The following is a 17,512-nucleotide window of genomic DNA, read 5'->3' as shown; positions in this document are numbered from 1 at the left end:
GGAGTACAGCTGAAAGGAGATTCAAGCAACATTACACTTCATGCATGAAAAAAGGTCTTGAAAACAGGAATACATAGTAATTTTATTTCTTAGTACTAGCTGATTATGAAACGATTAGTGCTTTTACTACATTTCTTTTGACTCATGCACATGAGAGAAGCTTCACAAGCTCTCTATAATATTGTATGAGAAATACTCCCCACTTTGAAGTGAAGCACAAAAGACCTGTGTTTTTAAAGAAAGTGCAAGAAAGGAAGTCTGGTGAAGGTTGATGGTCAGTTTACAATTTTGGGTATCTTTATCCCTGAGAAAAGCTAAGATTTTAGCTTCCATGTGGAATGAAACACTCCTTTGTCTGATGAACTCTTACTCATAGACAAGAGACTTGTAACAAAACCAAAACCTGAAAACTAAGCCATGACTTGCCTTCATAGATGAAATCTATGTTTATATCCACTGCACCTTTCCTCAGTTGTAGACCAGAAAAGGCAGCCTGCCTGTGGCTATGAATTGCTCACTGGGCTCTATAATTGTTAAAATGTAAACCAAGGAGAGAAGAAATTAAACAGTAAGGTTTACATGCTAACTATGGCCATTATTCTGAAAAAGATGCTAGGCTTATCTGCAGTTGAAAATAAAGGCCTCAGTATAGAAGGGGAGCAAACAATGTACTCACACAGAAGAATCTGTATCATAAGAGTTAGTAATTGGTGCTGTCAAAACTAATTAGCATTCTGCTGCCCAATAACAGCAAAGCCATCTGGTCTCCAATAAAATTCAGGGCACCATCAGAACAAACAGGTCATTTAGTCAGTGGTTTGACTATAAGGATTATCCTTCTATTAATGCTGATTATTTTTTGGTCTTTGCTTGTGGAAGGAGCTGTGGAGAGCTGTTACTGTGGGTGCTCTGGTGAGCACTGAAATGGCTGATAACTTCTCATATTCATGGTATTTGATGCAGAGCTCAGAAAGTGAAGGAAGTGGACAACTAAATTTCTGTTTGATGCTGATGAATTATATAATGTCACTGGTACCTGCCTCCTTGGAATTTAATGGAGAGGTTGGAGTTAAGCAATGAACTTAATAACACTGATGTCCATATTTAGGATTCAGCATGATTTTAGGAACTGCTTCCTGAACTGGGCCTTATGGAATGCATTTTTAGAATCCTGTAAGACAATTAGGCACTCAATGTCTCCTCTAACTTGCTTATATTGTGTTACAAGCTAGCAGTATAAGTAAACCAGTCCTAATATCTTACGCTTAACAGAACACACTTCCTGAATCACCTAGTTTTTTTCATTTTTTCCCTATAATCAAAAGGTATATTTGCCTTTGCACCATCTGTTAACGACAAAAGTTGCCAGAACGAAAAGAGAATGTAAATTAGGTTGTGAATATTGAAGTTCACTTTCCTTTTCACTGCTTCTGTTATTTTAAAGAGTCAATTAATTTTCTATTTATTTTTTTATGAAATACTGAGCTGGGAAACCTTTGATAATGTCTATGACTCACTGAAGTTTTCCTAATTCCTGTGACCTTTAAAGGCAGTTTTGAAAATTTGGAATTTTTTTGTCCATCCTATAAAATGAGAGGGAAGACAGGTGCCAGGAAAGACAACATGGAGCTCTTTCATTCCTCCCAGTGTTCAAGCTATTTTTCCCCAGGAATTCTATTAAATTATGCAGAAGAATAAATCTGTTGTACAAATAACATATTTTAGAATTTAAATTAAGCAGATAAGGATCATGACAGAATTTGGCTTTGTGTTATCTTTCAAAATGCATACTCATTTGTAATGGATTCTGATGAGGATGCTATAGAGTCACAGAGGAGTTTGAATTGGAAGGGATCTTTAAACGCCATTATCCCTTGTAGTGATCACAGACTTCTTCTACTAGATCAGGTTGTTTAGAGTCCTATCCAACCTGATCTTGAATATTTCCAGGGATGGGGCACCTACCACCCCTCTGGGCAACTTGTTTCAGGGTTTAAATGTGCTCATCCTAAAAAAAAATAGTCTTCCTTATATCTAGTATAAACCTACACTCTTTTCATGAAAAACTAATTTCCTTTTTCTTACCATAACAGGACCTGTTAAAAGGTTTAACAGGACCTGTCCTGGTCTTTCTTGTAAACTCACTTGAAATACCAAGAGGTCTCTTTGGAGCCCTCTCTTCTCCAGGCTGGACAACCCCAATTTTCTCAGCCATTCATCATAGGAGAGCTGAGAGGAGATGTGACCCCAGAGCTGGATGCAGGGTTCCAGGTGGGCTCTCACCAGAGCAGAGCAGAGGGGCAGAATCCCCTCCCTCCCCTACTGCCCACGCTGCTTTGGATGCAGCCCAGGACACGTTTGGCTTTGTGGGCTGGGAGTGCTCATGGCTGGGACATGTCCATCCCCACACCCACCAGTCTGTGTTGTTAACTCCCCTCAATGTGTGAAAAAATACCATAGTGAGTGGTTCTTGAATGCTTCTTCTCCAACCCATATAAACTGATACTTCATACACCTTCCACAATATTGGTGTCTAGAAAGTAAGTCATGAGCAGCCACTGAGAAAAGACCTTTAAGACTACATGAAAGGAGGCTGTTTGGACATAGGATTGTTTTCTGCTCCCAAATAACAAGAGATAGCACAAGAGGAAATAGCCTCAAGTTGCACCAGGAAAGTTGAAGCTTGGATATAAAAAAACTTCATCACTGCACGGGTTTCCAAATGCTGTAACAGCCTGACTCTAGAGGAGTCCCTGGAGTTATTTTAGACCTATAAATATGGCCCTTTTCCTATAAATAAGAACATAGCTTAGTGGGTAACTTGGCTTAGCAGTAAACTGCTAAGTTGATGGTTAGACTCAATGATCTTAAGGGTCTTTTTCAATCTGATATATTCTATGATTTATTCTCTGATATTGTGCCTCACTACTTAGATCTGTGTGGTGTTTGATCAAAGTAGGCAGCTAATCCTTGTGCTTTGCTTTCCTGAATGGCTTTCATTAGATATATCCTCTAGGGAAATCCCTAGATTCAGCTCCTGATGGAGGTACTCTTACTTTTGTTTAAGTTCCTTTTCTAGATTCTTAGGTATTCTAGAGAACAGATACAGAAGACAGCTAATCAAACTTGAATAAAAAGGAATAAAAAGAGTGTGGGACTTGGTGTTCTTCCAACTCTTTATCCATTGCTCAGTTATTTTTATAACCCCTGAATTTGCTTTTCATAGTCTGTTGACTAATAACAAAATATCACCTATTTTGGAAGACTTTGCTCATTTCAATTTGGTAAGCGTATCAACACAAAAATGACATTTCAATATCATGAGCCAGAAATTAATCTTTTAAAGATTTAAGAACAGGCACAATTCCATTTTTGTTTTGTCTTTTTTTTTCCTCATTGCATCTACTTCACATAGGTATGATATAATTAATCCAGATATAAGCTGAGATTCTCACAAAGTTGCATAAAAGCAAATAAGTAGTGAGTATAGTTTTTGATTAATTGTACAATTTATTCTACTCAAAGAAATTAATTCTTTAGTTTGTTCACTTCTACATAGTACAGAAACTTCAAATTATTAGTTCTTGTCTAGTGGACTCTGTTGTGGATACTTGCATGCAACAATACTGAATATATATGTCTGTAACAATACAAACTAACTTTTAAAATTATTTGGAAACTAGAACACATAAATCTTGTTGATTGAGACACCACTATATGCAACTGGTTATGTAATTTGAAAGAAATGTAGCTAAATTGTTGTATTTTATTTTTGAATGGGAATGATTATTAGGAATTCAGGTCTTTTTACAACTGGCTTTGCTCTAATAGCTATATGTTGTGTTCTTCTTTTCAACAGCTCACCCACTGTGTGAAGCACCTGAATATCCACCTCTGCTCTGTTTTTTATATGCAACTGACACCGTACTGATATTCATCTCTACTCTTCTGTTATCATATAACATAATTAATGCTTTCTCCACGTATATAGTGTATTTTGACACTGATTCCTCATTTAATATCACCCAGAGAAATTGTCATCAGCACTAGATAGAAAATCTCTCATTTTGGTGACAATGAGGAGTTCCATGTTGCCTCAATGAAAGCAGACAGAGCAAGTTTGCACTGAATATTAACCAGACTGCATCTGTGAAAGAGCTGTGGCAGGTGATACTTGACAACAGAGTCCAGCCAAGCCTAACAATCATAGCAGCCCCCGGAGCTCAAGCTCAGCATAAGCTCTCATTTCAGGAATCCTTTTATGTTGTGTTACACAGAACATGGATACAGGGTGATCCAGGCAGGCTCATACATTTCCAATGATTGCTGTAATAGTGAGGACACTTTTTGTGTCCCAGAAATTGTAAATTTTAAAGACAGAATAATTAGAGAAATGTGACAAATCTGCTCTTTGATCCAGGGCAACATAATCTTATACAAATAATATAAATCTATTTTGGTATCCTTCTTTGTTAAAAAACCTGATCCTTTAGAGGATCTTCAGTCAAGGCCTTTGTCAAAGCTGTGTGTTTAAAGAGCTGGACAATTGGAGAAGGGAACCAGCAGTTTTGGTGTGGGGTTACTGTTCCTGCAAGAGGAAAATTACAAACACTGCTCCTCAAGATTCAGTCTAGGACGAGGCGCTCTTATCCAACGTTTTGAGACTGCAGAGAACAAAATCCTGGGGGAACAAGATAATCAATGTATAACATCTTCTTTAAACATAGTGCTTTATCCAGAATCTCATTTAGAAAGAACCTCTCATTTTAGAATCTCAGCATTCTACATAGGTTAGAATCAGCACACCTTTTAAAAATATTGAATCCACTTAATAAATTTTTGCAAAGGAGAAATGGACAGGGTCAGTAACTTACCTCAAGAGACTGAGAGAACTGATGAGAAAAAGCAGAAACAGGAACTAGAAATATCAATCCTTACATTCTGATGTGAGGCCCAGGTAACAGCAGACAGGATTTGTATTCAGTATTACAATTACAGTTTTCAAAAGGATTCTGTATTTTTAACCAGGTGAATTTCTTTTCATGATGAATGTTCAGTTTCTTAGGAAAATGGGATTTTCCATTTAAAAAGGCTAGTGAATTTGCAATGGAAATGTTTTTGTGGAACAACTTTTTATTTTGACTGGAGTATGTTAAAAAGGAATGGCAGATTGGCCACTGCATGTCCTTATTTCCTTGTAAGACAGGTTTTTTAATGATCTGATTCTCACTGCAAGATAGGAAGTTACCACAGAAATCAGGCATGATCTGCTTCTAACTTCTTTTGGAAGGGACATAATTGAGTATCACAGACGAAGTAATCTAATTTCTGAGAACTGTCAATAACGCAATACCAAAAATTAGTGTTATATACCTATGGATTAAAACTCTATTTCAGTAGCAAAACTTAAAAATAAAAACTAAAATATAAATAAATATTTTAATAAACTTCTTTTGAAAATAAATACACCCTTGACAATAACTGTATTCCTTTTCTTCTTTCCATTGATAAATATCAGCTGTGTCTTTCTCAAATGATCACGTTGCATGTTCCCACACTTCATATAATGAATTCTTATATGAATTGTAGATTTTAAAAAATCCTATACATTCCATTTTAGGCTTCCGCTATAATCACTCTTGGTCTACTTTTTTCAGATATTATCTGTTTTAATCTTCACTCCTGCATCATTACACAAGTCAGATTTATTTTATTGCACAATCACTCACATTTCAGTTTATCCACCAAGATTTCATTACATCTTGTCTTTTTTATGCACTTTTGATATGACGAATCTCATAGAGAAACACATTTAAAGGCTGCTGCTACAACATCAGTGAACTCACCTCTCCAGAATTTGACATCTTGACTATTCCGTCAGGTGTCACTGACTTCCAGATAGTTACACAATTGATTGTTATTGATTTCAAAGCGCTGCTGACTTAAGGTTCTGACACTATTTCTCCTTACTAAAAAAAATATTCCTAGTTGTTTTTTCTGATGTTTCTCACAGTGTGCTTTAAGGGAGTCTGATTATGAAATGGATTCAGATTGCTTGTGAATGGAACGTCCTTATTAACTGCTAAATTGGGTCAAATATGGGCAGAGTTCTTTGTATCAAAGACCACCCATTTGTTTTGCTGGCTTGATCTTATCTGCTTTTAAAAGTATATTTTCACCTAGAACAGCAGTGCAGAATGCACATCTGTTGGGAATCTCTTGCAAACAGCCTTGGAAAAGACAGGTCCACTTAATAGTGTCTCGTTTATAGGGCACATGCATACTGGTTGCCTCATTATTAAATATCCCCTGATTCTCTATTCAGGCAATTATGAATTATAAAGATTACCCTTGACTAGGACTTGAGCTCAGCACTGAGAAAGAGTAATTTCATTCAATCTGATGACTCCACATGGCTATACATATCCCACAGCATGCACCCACCCTATACTGTGTGTCCTTCCCTAGTCCAGCTAGGAGACCTACTGGAAAATACCACAGGTCCCTCTGTGCTAGGAGGCTTCTTGCAAAGTTTCAGCTAAGAAAACCAGGGCAGATCATAAGTGTGCTGACAAGAATCACTTTTTACAAATCTCCCCCTACATACCTCATTTAACTTTAATGTCCATACTGTGATCCTCATCATCAGTAGTCAAAAGACAACATTAGGTGACGTCCTTCTGCCTTCCTTAATACCTGTTAGATAGAGACATGAACAAAGGCATCACTTCCAATTTCAAGGGAAAAATCAGTTGACATATGGTCACTAAACATGTTACAGCACTTTAAAGCCAGCCTTACAAGAGGAGCAAATGTAAACACCATGAGTTACAAAAAACTTTGTGAGCATTATCCTGAAAACAATGTTCAATGGTAAGAAAAAGAAAAGAAAACCAGATACTGGCATGTCCTAATCAGAAGTCCCAAAAGGATGGATGAAAAAGAATCTACCACAGTTTAACCAAATATTAGTAAAGAAAATCTGAATATCCTAATATCCTAAATAATTAATTCCTTTCCAAATCACTTCCCAAATTCCCCATTTCGCTTTGAAAAGTTTGTGCTGGTAAGAAGAAGCTCAGCATATTCATTTTTGTGCCAGTGAAGATATCCCTAGGGTGCTTCTAGAGCAGAACCACAGCTTGGAGTGCCTACCCAAAAGCCAAAAATCAGACAGGATTGCCCTGGTCCTTCAGAGGAAAAAAAAAACCACCCCCAAAAACCAGTCGGAATAAACAGATTTACTGTCACTTAACTGTCCATCATATTTCACTAAATAAAAGACAAACCTGAAAAATTCCCCCCATATTTGCCTGTTTGGCAGTACATTTGCTTCATGTTCAAATCTGAGTTCTGCCTGTTATACATGAATAAAGAATCAGTCATTATAATAAAACAGATCTATAAATACCAGAGAACTCCAGTCCCCATAATCCTCTTGCTGCAGCTTTTTCTTTAGAATGGCGTGCTTTTTGCACCACAACACTCATGGAAAAGAGTTGGGAAACATGCATCATGTCTCCATGGTTCTTGTAAGTTCAGCTTTCTCTTAAAAGCCTCCCTCTTAGCCCACTGTCAAACTACCCTGGGTCCGCAGCACTTAAATTTTCACAGTTCTGTTTCTTGTGTGTAATGTGCTTGGAGGTGCTCTGTTTGAGAGGCACAACACAGGTCCTGCTGCACTTCCTTATCCTACTCAAAAAATGAACAACAGTCCTACTCCCTGGCTGAACTGCCAATATTAAATCCTTGCCATGAATGAGCTTTGGGGTTTTTTAAAGAAACTATATGTGATTTCTACAGATATATTAAAATTGTGCCTATGAGAGACATCACATTTGAGGGGCTAAAAAATAGGAAGGTTGTTTGGAATTCCTCATTTGGCATGTCAATAATTGAGCAAAATGAAACTTGGGGAAAAGGAACTGAAACTTGTCCTTGAGAAGACATTAAAAGAGCAGTGCGCATAAACACATGAACATATGCATTATGATGCACAGCTATAATGAAGTGTGCTAGAGAAACGAAAGGCGTGGTGTGATACTTCCAGAAAAGTTGTTACATGAACTAAGATGATAGGGCAATTTCAGCAGTCATGTTTGGTCTCTGATTATTAATGGCAGCAGACAAAGCTTTTAGTTATCTATACATATGAGTAGTATGCATTGTGCAACTCGGTAGGAAATGAATGGGAAAACAGGAAGAAACTGAGAAAATAAAAATAATGTAAATATCAGGAGTAAAAGTAACCTTTGCATTCAGGTCTGTTAAACTGCAAAGGGGTTTCCTTAGGAAAGCAGTAAAAACATCATCACTTCCCTCATTTAAAACAAGATCAGAAAAACCTACAGGGCTACATCTTGCTCCAATTTGCTGAATATCATTCTGGCTTCAAAACTCTGTATTTAGTTATCCACTGACATCAGCTAAAACAGAATCTACTTCTCCTTGGGAACAATTTATTTTAGCAAGGATTAGTAGGAAGATGGAATATACAGTCCACAAGGTCTTTTTTCACTGTTAATACCTATGGCATGGAATTGAGTCTCTCATAATAAATATTGTAATAGATTTTAATATTTATTTAAATGAATTAAGTTGATGTCCTAGGAATGTTTGAGGGCACAGATAACATGGTCAATTACATTAGCAAAAATACGGCATTTTCAAATAACATTTAAATTTTCAGTGAAAATGGATACTGTTTTGAATCTTTTGTCACTGGCTTGAATGTTACTAAGCCATATTGCTATATCTGTGGTAAGAATTGTCCTGAGACCATAAAATAAACTCCACATACTTCTTGGTTTGCTTGGGTTTTCTGCCGTTGATTTTTTTCCCCCATGAATTAGATTCAGTAGCAAAATTCAAAATATGGTAGTGTGGCTAATTGAAGTTTAGCATCTTGTAGACCCATTCATTTATTTATTTAGTATGCATTGGCTTGCTCTCTTCTATAGAGGGAAGCCCTTATTTATGTAAAACAAACTCTCACACAGTTCAAGTGAAAAACATATCTTGAGAATAATTTTAAATAGAATAACATCACTTGAAAGTCTGTCACATTACATTTTAGGTAACCAGCTGTCTAATGACTTTGGTGGTCTCTCTGATAAAGTGTGCTAATTTTCAGGATGAAACTCTCTAGTTAGAACACCGACTATTCTTTAAATACAGCTGCACTTTTTGCTGCTAAAAAATAATTTAAGATAATTACTTAGAGAATCCATTCAGAGAGGATAAATGGCCTTCACATGTTTTATTTTCTGGACAGATGATGATATTTCAATGGCAATACAAATAGTTCAACATTTAAATCTCTTGCAAATTAGATTGAAATTGTCTTTTGTCTCTTAAAACCTTTATTTTTTTTTTGTCCAATGATAAAGAGAGACTCAGACAGCTGATCCATCAGCTTGATGATGGAGAGGATATCAGATAACTATAATCATTGTTGTTTAGTTAAGCTCTATTCACTGAACATACATTTCCATTCTCTTGGCCACTCTGGTATAAGGTTCCTGACGGGGTTCTTGGGCAGGAATTTTAAGTTCTTCATATCTTTGTACCAACCTATCTCCAGCTTGATTTCTTTCTACACTGACTCACCCTAGGAAAGTTCTGCACTGTGCTTGGAATAACACCTGTTCTCTGTGAACAAAATGTGTAAAACTAATACTTCCATTTGCTACTTAATAGTCCTCTTTTGAATTTTAAAATAATTTACTAATGCAGAAGGAAATAAGAAGGTACACACATTTTACTGGCTGAGAACACCTTTAAATCCCACCTCTACAGTGTTGCAGTGTGTGGTTTTCATTGTAATGCAGTTCTAGTAATCAGTTTTATAATCCTTCCTTTTTTGTACTGTTATAGCATATTTTATTACTAATGTAATGGTTCCTTTTCCCACCATGTTCTTGGTTTTGCCCAAGCTGTTCATCTCCCCAAAGACCTGCCCTTTTCTTCCCTGTTCCTTCTCCCATTGAATGTCAATCCCTCCCCAAGCCTGCCCCTTTCTCTAGAAATTTCCCTATCAATTTTGTATCCTTTGAAACTCCATTGGTTTGTTTAAGTTGTTCTCCCCACTCTGTAATCCCCTATTGGTTTAAATATTGAATTCCCCGCCTTGTGTTCCACCACACAGTTTCTCCCAATTGGTTAAAGATTGTATCCTCCCCTGGGACCTCCCCCATTTCTAAGTTGATGAGTTCTTCGGAGTCAGTGTGTTTCTGTCCCTGACCATCTGGGCAGCAAACTTCTGTATGTTTTCTTTGGAAAACATGCAGAAGACCTCTCCCTGTTCCTTGTGCCTACCGTCAGTGCAGTCCTACTCCCAACGCAGTCCACCCGTGCCATGGAGCAGCTGTGCCCTACAACCACACCCCGGATTCCACAGCTCTCTGGGGGCGGCCCACTCTTGCTGTCAGTGTTGGGAGATAGTCAGGCTGAAGAAATCTGGCACCGCAGCACTACAGATCACCTAATTTCCAAAAAACCAAATTATTAAGTGTAATTGTTAATTACTGAAAAAAGTGCTGAAAGTGTGCAGAGCTTTGCCTCTTGGTGTCAATTGAACCAGTCTGTCAGTTGATAAACACAAGTGCCTCTGGCTACAGTGAGATATCGGTCTGACACTGTGTAGAGAGAGCTGGCTCATTCGGTGTCAAACTGGTTTGGATCAGCAGTGTTTCTTAGCATGCCTACAGGGGTATAAAACAGAATAAAATAGTATAAAAGTAGTTTAAAGCTAGGGAAAAAAAATCTGAGCATACTATTGAAACTATAATTCCAAATGCTATTGATATGCGAGTTCTATTTTGTGCTCACCTACTTGCAATCATTTTTGAGGAGACCTCCTTAGTGAAGGTGTTGTAGTAAATTCCCAGGGATTATTAGCTACCTGTTCAGGAGTGAAGAAGAAGACAAAGTAAAGTTGGTTTTGAAGGGACAGAGACCACAGTGGGACAAACCCCAAATCTCCCTTCCCTTTTTTGACTAACTGGAAACAGAAGGCATGCAGCATTTTGCAGGGCATGTGTCAGGTCATTGCCAAGGACTGTGACACCTTTGCTGCCATAGCACCTTTAAAACATATTTTTGAAGGCAGAAAAAGGGAGTTGAGAGAATGAAAGGTTATCTAATTTATTCTCTTTTCCCAAAAGCAGACACAACCAGACCTACATCACATATACTGTGTTAGGTTTTAAAGGTGTTTTTTGGGGGGGAAAAATAAAGGGATAATATTTTTAGTGATTACTTACTTTTTATGTAGCATGGGTGGGTGTTTTGTTAAAAAGTCACCAGCTCTGGAATGATATTAAGGCAAGGACAAGAAAAGTTTTTACTTTGAAACATAACTGGGAGTGTAATAGCCCTTGATTTGCTTACCCTTTTGTCCTGGGATGACAGGATCTCCTAATTTGTCTTGAAACTGGAACACCTGTTTAAAAATTCCTAAGTGCAATTGGCTGCATGGGACTAAGGAGAGCTCTGTGCCTTCCTATCACTGTGTTCATATATTCTATTGATTTCAGATGATGTAATAACTTTATCATGTACTTTTGGAATTGAACATAAATGTGGTTCAGAGGGCATTATATGAATAAAGAAATAGATTCTGTCCAAGTCTAGAAATGTACTATATTTGGGTCTTCAAGACTAGTACTCAGTGCCTGCACTGGTAGCTAAAAGTCAGCTCTCAAAACCTGTGCCTGCTGCCCTTTCCCAGCCTTGTGTGAAGGCAGTGTCATGACTTTGGTCCTCTCCTAGTGCTGTCTTCTCCTGAGAGCTGCAGGCCACACAGCATCACTGTCTGTTCATAGAACCAAACAAGAAAGGGCTATATTCCTTTAAAACTCTGTAGTTACTCTGTTGATATACCCTCAGAGAGCACTCTTCATCCTACTTTTGGGGAATTTAGAAATGATGGAAACTCTAATGAAGTTGTGAGCCTAAGTAAGTTCACAAAGAAAACTGAGATAAGCACAGAAAATATATTCCTGGCCAAATAGATTTGATTTTATTGGAGGACAGTAAGAACAGCTACACTGGCTTTTATAACTGACCCATTCAGTGTGAACACAGTCATTCTGCAGAACTCATACCACTTGGTGCAGGACTGAACAATTGTACAAGTTTGAGAATAATTAACTTGACCAGTATGCCTTTTCACTGTTTCTCTTCATTCTTTCATAAAAATTCACTCCCTCAGCCCAAGTACCTTCTCCAGGATTTAGTGTGCTTTTTCAATTACATACAATGAGAAAATATTTCTGTTAGGAGGCAGAATATTGCCATTATAGAGTTGACAAATATGAGCCTTTTGGATCAGTATTGAGATTAATTCCAAACAGAATATCTTTGGGTATTTCTCCTATTTCTCAGGGTATTTCACAACTTTTGGATAGCCTGGCTTTATTTGTCTTGCCTTAATTCATTTTTCCCAATGGCATAGTTGCTAAGTGTTTTTGAAGCTGTTTAGCAGTTACTCTTCCCCATGTTTTCAGCTGGCTTAAATTTGCAGCGTGTTACACTGATTGACAGGACCAGAAAATCAACTCCAAGGATTTGCTGGCAAAAAATCCCAGATTGGAGTGTGTAATTTTGCAGTCTTTCTTCCCATTTTAGTTGTGAAGGATTTTTCACCACTGTACTAATTATATTATCATCCTAATACAAGCTTCAATCAGGCCTTTTTAGCCCTACTGCCTGGAACTTAGAGGATTCCTCTTTTTAAATAATATGAGAGAGAGAAAGAAAATCAGAGAGTTTGTGCATTATTTCATCGACCACGTTGCACAAAGTGACCGAAACTGCTAATCCACAAAGAACTTAAGGTTTCTGGTGGAATTTCAGGCTATGTTGGAAACTTTTCTTTTTTTCCCTTGCACTTCCATATAGATTAGATAGGGCCCTTACTGTTTATGATGTGCTGCTTTGGTCATGATTTAGCATCATAACCCACTCTCAGAAGACCCTGTTACGTTTATGAGATTATGGGATCAATCAGAATGGGGGTCTGGACAGTGGGAGACATGAAGAGGACTCACATCTGGCAACCTCTGCCTCTTTGGGCAGTCAGTGACTATTGAAGTAATTTTACTTTAGGTGTTGACAGTTTTCTAGGTGAAAAAATTTACTGTGCTGGCAAGGTATCCTAATGTCTCTTCTTCCAGATAATAGCAAGTATATTTGCAATTCTGTAGACAGGTTTTTATGCTTCTATAAAATGCAATAAAACTTTGAAATTCTGTGCAGAAGAAGGAGCTACACAATTTATTACCTGGTTTTACTGCTCTCTGCTCCTCAGGATCATGCCACAGCTTCCGCACTATTCTTTTTGCTGCTGGATCTGACTGTGCACTTGGCATGTACACAAGCCAACCTAAGCCATTTCAGTGATCTTAATTACTCCCAAACCTACTCACACAGGACTTTCCCTTCTCTCCTTAGCCTGTCTGGTCCTGTGGTAGGGCATGTTAGAATCTTTTTGCTTGTCTGTACCTGAGAAAACAAGGTACCTGTCTTTATATACCTGTCTTTTATCCTGTCTTGTCAAAATTATCCAGCCACCAGCTGCACCACAGTTGGAGAGCTTTGGTGAGTGGGACTCAGTCTAATCTGCTCCTGGCACCTCTTGCTCACTGCAGTGCCTTTTCTAACAGTGACAATGACGAGAACAAAAGGCCACTGCTTTCAGATCTGAACTGGCCTCCAGTAATCTCTTGAGTGAACTAACAACTCAGCTTGTCAAGATGTGAACCCTTGGGTAAGCAGACACCTGGGGGATGACATTTCCTCACCCAGGTTTGCACTGGTAAGAATACTTTGAATGCAGCTTCTGTAAATGGCCTTCCAAGCTGCAGGTGAGCTGCAGCTGCAGGTATTTCCTAGAGCTTGTGCTCATTCACTTTCCAGACAGACTGCATGTCCTCTGTGTTTAAACATTCTTAAAATACATTATTTACTATAAATGCTCTAAAAAGTATGTTACTGACTCTGCATTGATTTGGTTATTTTATAAACCTTATATATGATGGTGGTACCAAAACAAGCAATTTACATCCATTCAACCTATTTAAATGTGATTTATGTGATAAAACATATCTGCACAGTATGTATTTATATCTTTGCCCTCACAGAATTCAGTAATAAATCTTTCAGTAATCATAATAATAAATTTGAACAAATTACACGGACATTATAAAGTATAGAATGAAAATGCTGCTAGATTCTATTCCAATGTAGTTTGCTATATTCTTTTAATGGATTCAAGGAAATTACTTGTTCTGATGAGCAAAAGAGAAAGAAAATTCTTTTGCAGTGTTTTAGCTCTGCTTCCTTTTGCACTGTTGTAGTTCTGTTAAGTGTTGCTTTGACATTTGATATGCGCAGATTTTTATCACAATCTGGACACTTCTGTCATAAAAAGCTACTATGATCCCAGGTTGTTACAGAAAATAATTTCATGATAAGAGTTTTTAATGAAACATAACAAAGCAAACAATTTGAAAAAGTCAATCAGAGAGGATTGTGTTACAACAACACAACTGTTTTTCAATAAATATGGAAACCAATATCTGCTGTTCTCTTTAACATTTTGAAAATTTCCCTTGATTTAAATCTGAGTACAGAATTACTTTTATATTACTTCAGAAGGAATTTTCAGCTTAAATGTGTCTGTGTTTTGTGGCATAATTTATGACTATGTTCACAGATATGATTGTTTTTATTAAGATAATTTTCAAATTCCTTTCTTTTATGAAAACAGGAAAGGTACTAAGTGATTACAGAAAGATTTATTTCTCCTTAAATCTTTTTCTCTTAACATAAACATTTGCTCCATAACATAAATAGATCCGTGATGTGCAATACTTGTGTAAAAGAACCTAAAATGACAAAATAATAATATAGTTTGGGCTTTATGGAATCAAAATATTCAAGAACTTAACATTTGCTGAAAATCAAGGTTGCCTCAGCATCCTCATACATGATACTGAAAGATATTTGCTTGTTTTCCTCCTACCTCATTTCAAATCAAGAAGATAATGACTAGGAAAAGAATCTTACAGAGCAGATGAAAAATAATTCCTCTCAGTCTCTCAGAGGTCTGATAAGAGGAGATTCACACTATGGACAGGAATCACCACAATCCAGTGGTGGGTGAATACAGGGGAAGGAGATGCTTACACAGTTTGCTGCTACTGTAGGAGCAAAAAACCCTTTGTCTGGAGTTCTAGCAGCAATCTAGCTACACTGAGAAGCATAATAATGCCATTTTTGTCCTGCAGATATTGGTAGATTCTCATGGATGGCAGAGATCCTTTACTACTCCTGGGCATGTACAAAAAGCCTAATTTGTTAATATTTACTATATTTATACAGTAAACATATATAAAGATATGTAGGTATGCATGTCTGCATATATATTTTATATATATATATATATATATATATATATATATATATATATACATGTATGCATATACATTCTATGCTGCAGCTCTCACGAGGTTATTTTGAGATCATGGTATGATGAGGGATGAATACTTCACTCTTTTGCAAATTGATTGCATCATGGTCAACAGAATGGCTGCCTTCTTTCAAACTGCAGCCCTTTCACATTTTTTACCATCTGCTTTCTCTGCTCCCAATCCACTAAAAGACCCTGAATTTAACTGTCTGACTCCTTCATTTTTCAATAAGGCCAGTCTGTACTTTAATTCCCTTATATTAAGTTTCTAACAAGAAATGCAATCATCCAAAACATCACATCAAAATTACTGGTTTATAAGCCTAGTGATAAATGAACATAGGCACATATTCAGTCTCCCTTCCAGCATCTCAGCTTAAATGGCCATGAAGATAACACCAATGAGTAACAACATTGGAGCCTCAGAAGGAACATTGTTTTACAAAGCATTTGACTTAGGTGTTTCTCTCAGGCTTTCAGACTTTCTTTTCCTAAAGCTCCTTCACTCTCACCACACCACACAACAACCATCTGCCAACATACCCTAATATTTTCTAACACAGTACATGTACATCTCTGAAAAAATTAATGAAATAGCAGTTCTGGAGATTTTTGTTTCTCTTAGTCCGCTATTTAAGACATTGAGAATGCATCTCTCTAAACTGAATATTATCTTCACCAAGTCATTTAGCTCATGACTTGCCTCTTGATACATGCAAGACGGCATTTATTCCCAATAATAGCATAAGAGGTGTGCTACTATCAGAAAGGAAAAGGTGTGCTAAAGTACTTTAAGTTATAAAAGATAATTGTTAGTGTCCATCATACAGTTTTATGTTCAGTATGTGAAGAAAAAGACGAAGCTGTGAAAGTAGAAACTCACTGGCACAGATCCGATTGGCGCTGTTTAGCATATGGATTTCATCCTGTGTGAACATGGGAATTCTTAATAGTAGGACCTGGCAGGGCCATAATTGTCACAAATTGCTGTCATATTTGTTTATTGGGTTTTATGTGTGATTTCTGTTGTATGCAAGGTTATGTTTCACTGCCCTGAGTCTGGGGCCTCAGTCTACATTATAAAATATAACCAATTCACCCACTTACATGCATGAAATTAGAAGACATCCTAAAAACTATCACAGGCTTCGTATTCCTTTACTGTGAAAGAAAGAAAATCTCAAATCTCTCACTTTCTTACAGCTTTGACCCACTAACTACCTTGTTATACATGCAGCTGCAGGAGTTCAATAGTCAGAATTACAGATGATCTTTCACTGATCCTTTGCATATGATCTCTGTTTCATGTATATAAGTCTTCCTTTTGGTTCTAAATTCAGAAATATGTTCAGTGGTCAGTCTGCATGGTCAATCTATGATGACATGAGTCCATTGACTGAAGATATTGTGATTAACACTTCTGCAAAATAAACACACAATGCTCAAAAAAGTAATTTGGGCTTAAAATACTTGGAGTTTTTTTAATTCTCAGCGTATTTTAGGGAGATGAACACAGAGAGAGAGTTGAAGATATGCAGCCACTGCTCCAAAACATTTTTTTTCTGACAGCTGAGCAAAAATGTCATTGGATGTGTTGGATGGCTTTTCTGAACTAAATTTGCACTGTTATATGCAGAACAGAAGGAGATACTTAAAAACTACACAGCTGGCATATTTTTACACGGGAAGGTCTGAAAACCAAACTATTTAATGGTTGCTTTTTCTGTATTTAAGCATTCTTCCACACTGACCGTTAAGTTCTCTGTGTTGAGTACTTTTAAAAAAACAGTCATAGTATACCTTTGTTTCCACAAGCGTATATTGACGTAATGTTTTATTTCTGCATTCAAGTTGTGACAGCCCTTGCATTTCAATACAGTTAACTGAGTCATACTGTTACAAAACTCCAAGGAGAGAAAAATGTCAGCCCCATAAACTCAGAAATAACAGGATTGCACTCTTTTTCTTTGAAGAACACACTTCTCTTTCAACTGTATTACTTACTTAATATTTTATAGTTTTGAAATTGAAGGAAAA

At 37.0% G+C, this 17,512-nt stretch overlaps 1 long non-coding RNA gene across 1 annotated transcript in view; it reads right to left on the bottom strand.

Moving 5' to 3' along the window:
• The window catches only part of LOC119695843, a 105,370-nt gene that overhangs the window by 21,744 nt on the left and 66,114 nt on the right, over positions 1 to 17,512 (bottom strand). Inside the window, exon 3 of the long non-coding RNA XR_005255408.1 lies at positions 6,608 to 6,696. This is a non-coding gene — a long non-coding RNA (uncharacterized LOC119695843). The remainder of the gene's footprint in view (positions 1 to 6,607; positions 6,697 to 17,512) is intronic.

Source organism: Motacilla alba, chromosome Z (genome assembly GCF_015832195.1).
Source record: "Motacilla alba alba isolate MOTALB_02 chromosome Z, Motacilla_alba_V1.0_pri, whole genome shotgun sequence".
NCBI lineage: Eukaryota > Metazoa > Chordata > Aves > Passeriformes > Motacillidae > Motacilla > Motacilla alba.
The sequence above is the reverse complement of the archived record's forward strand: the minus strand, read 5'-3'. Positions and strand labels throughout refer to the sequence as shown.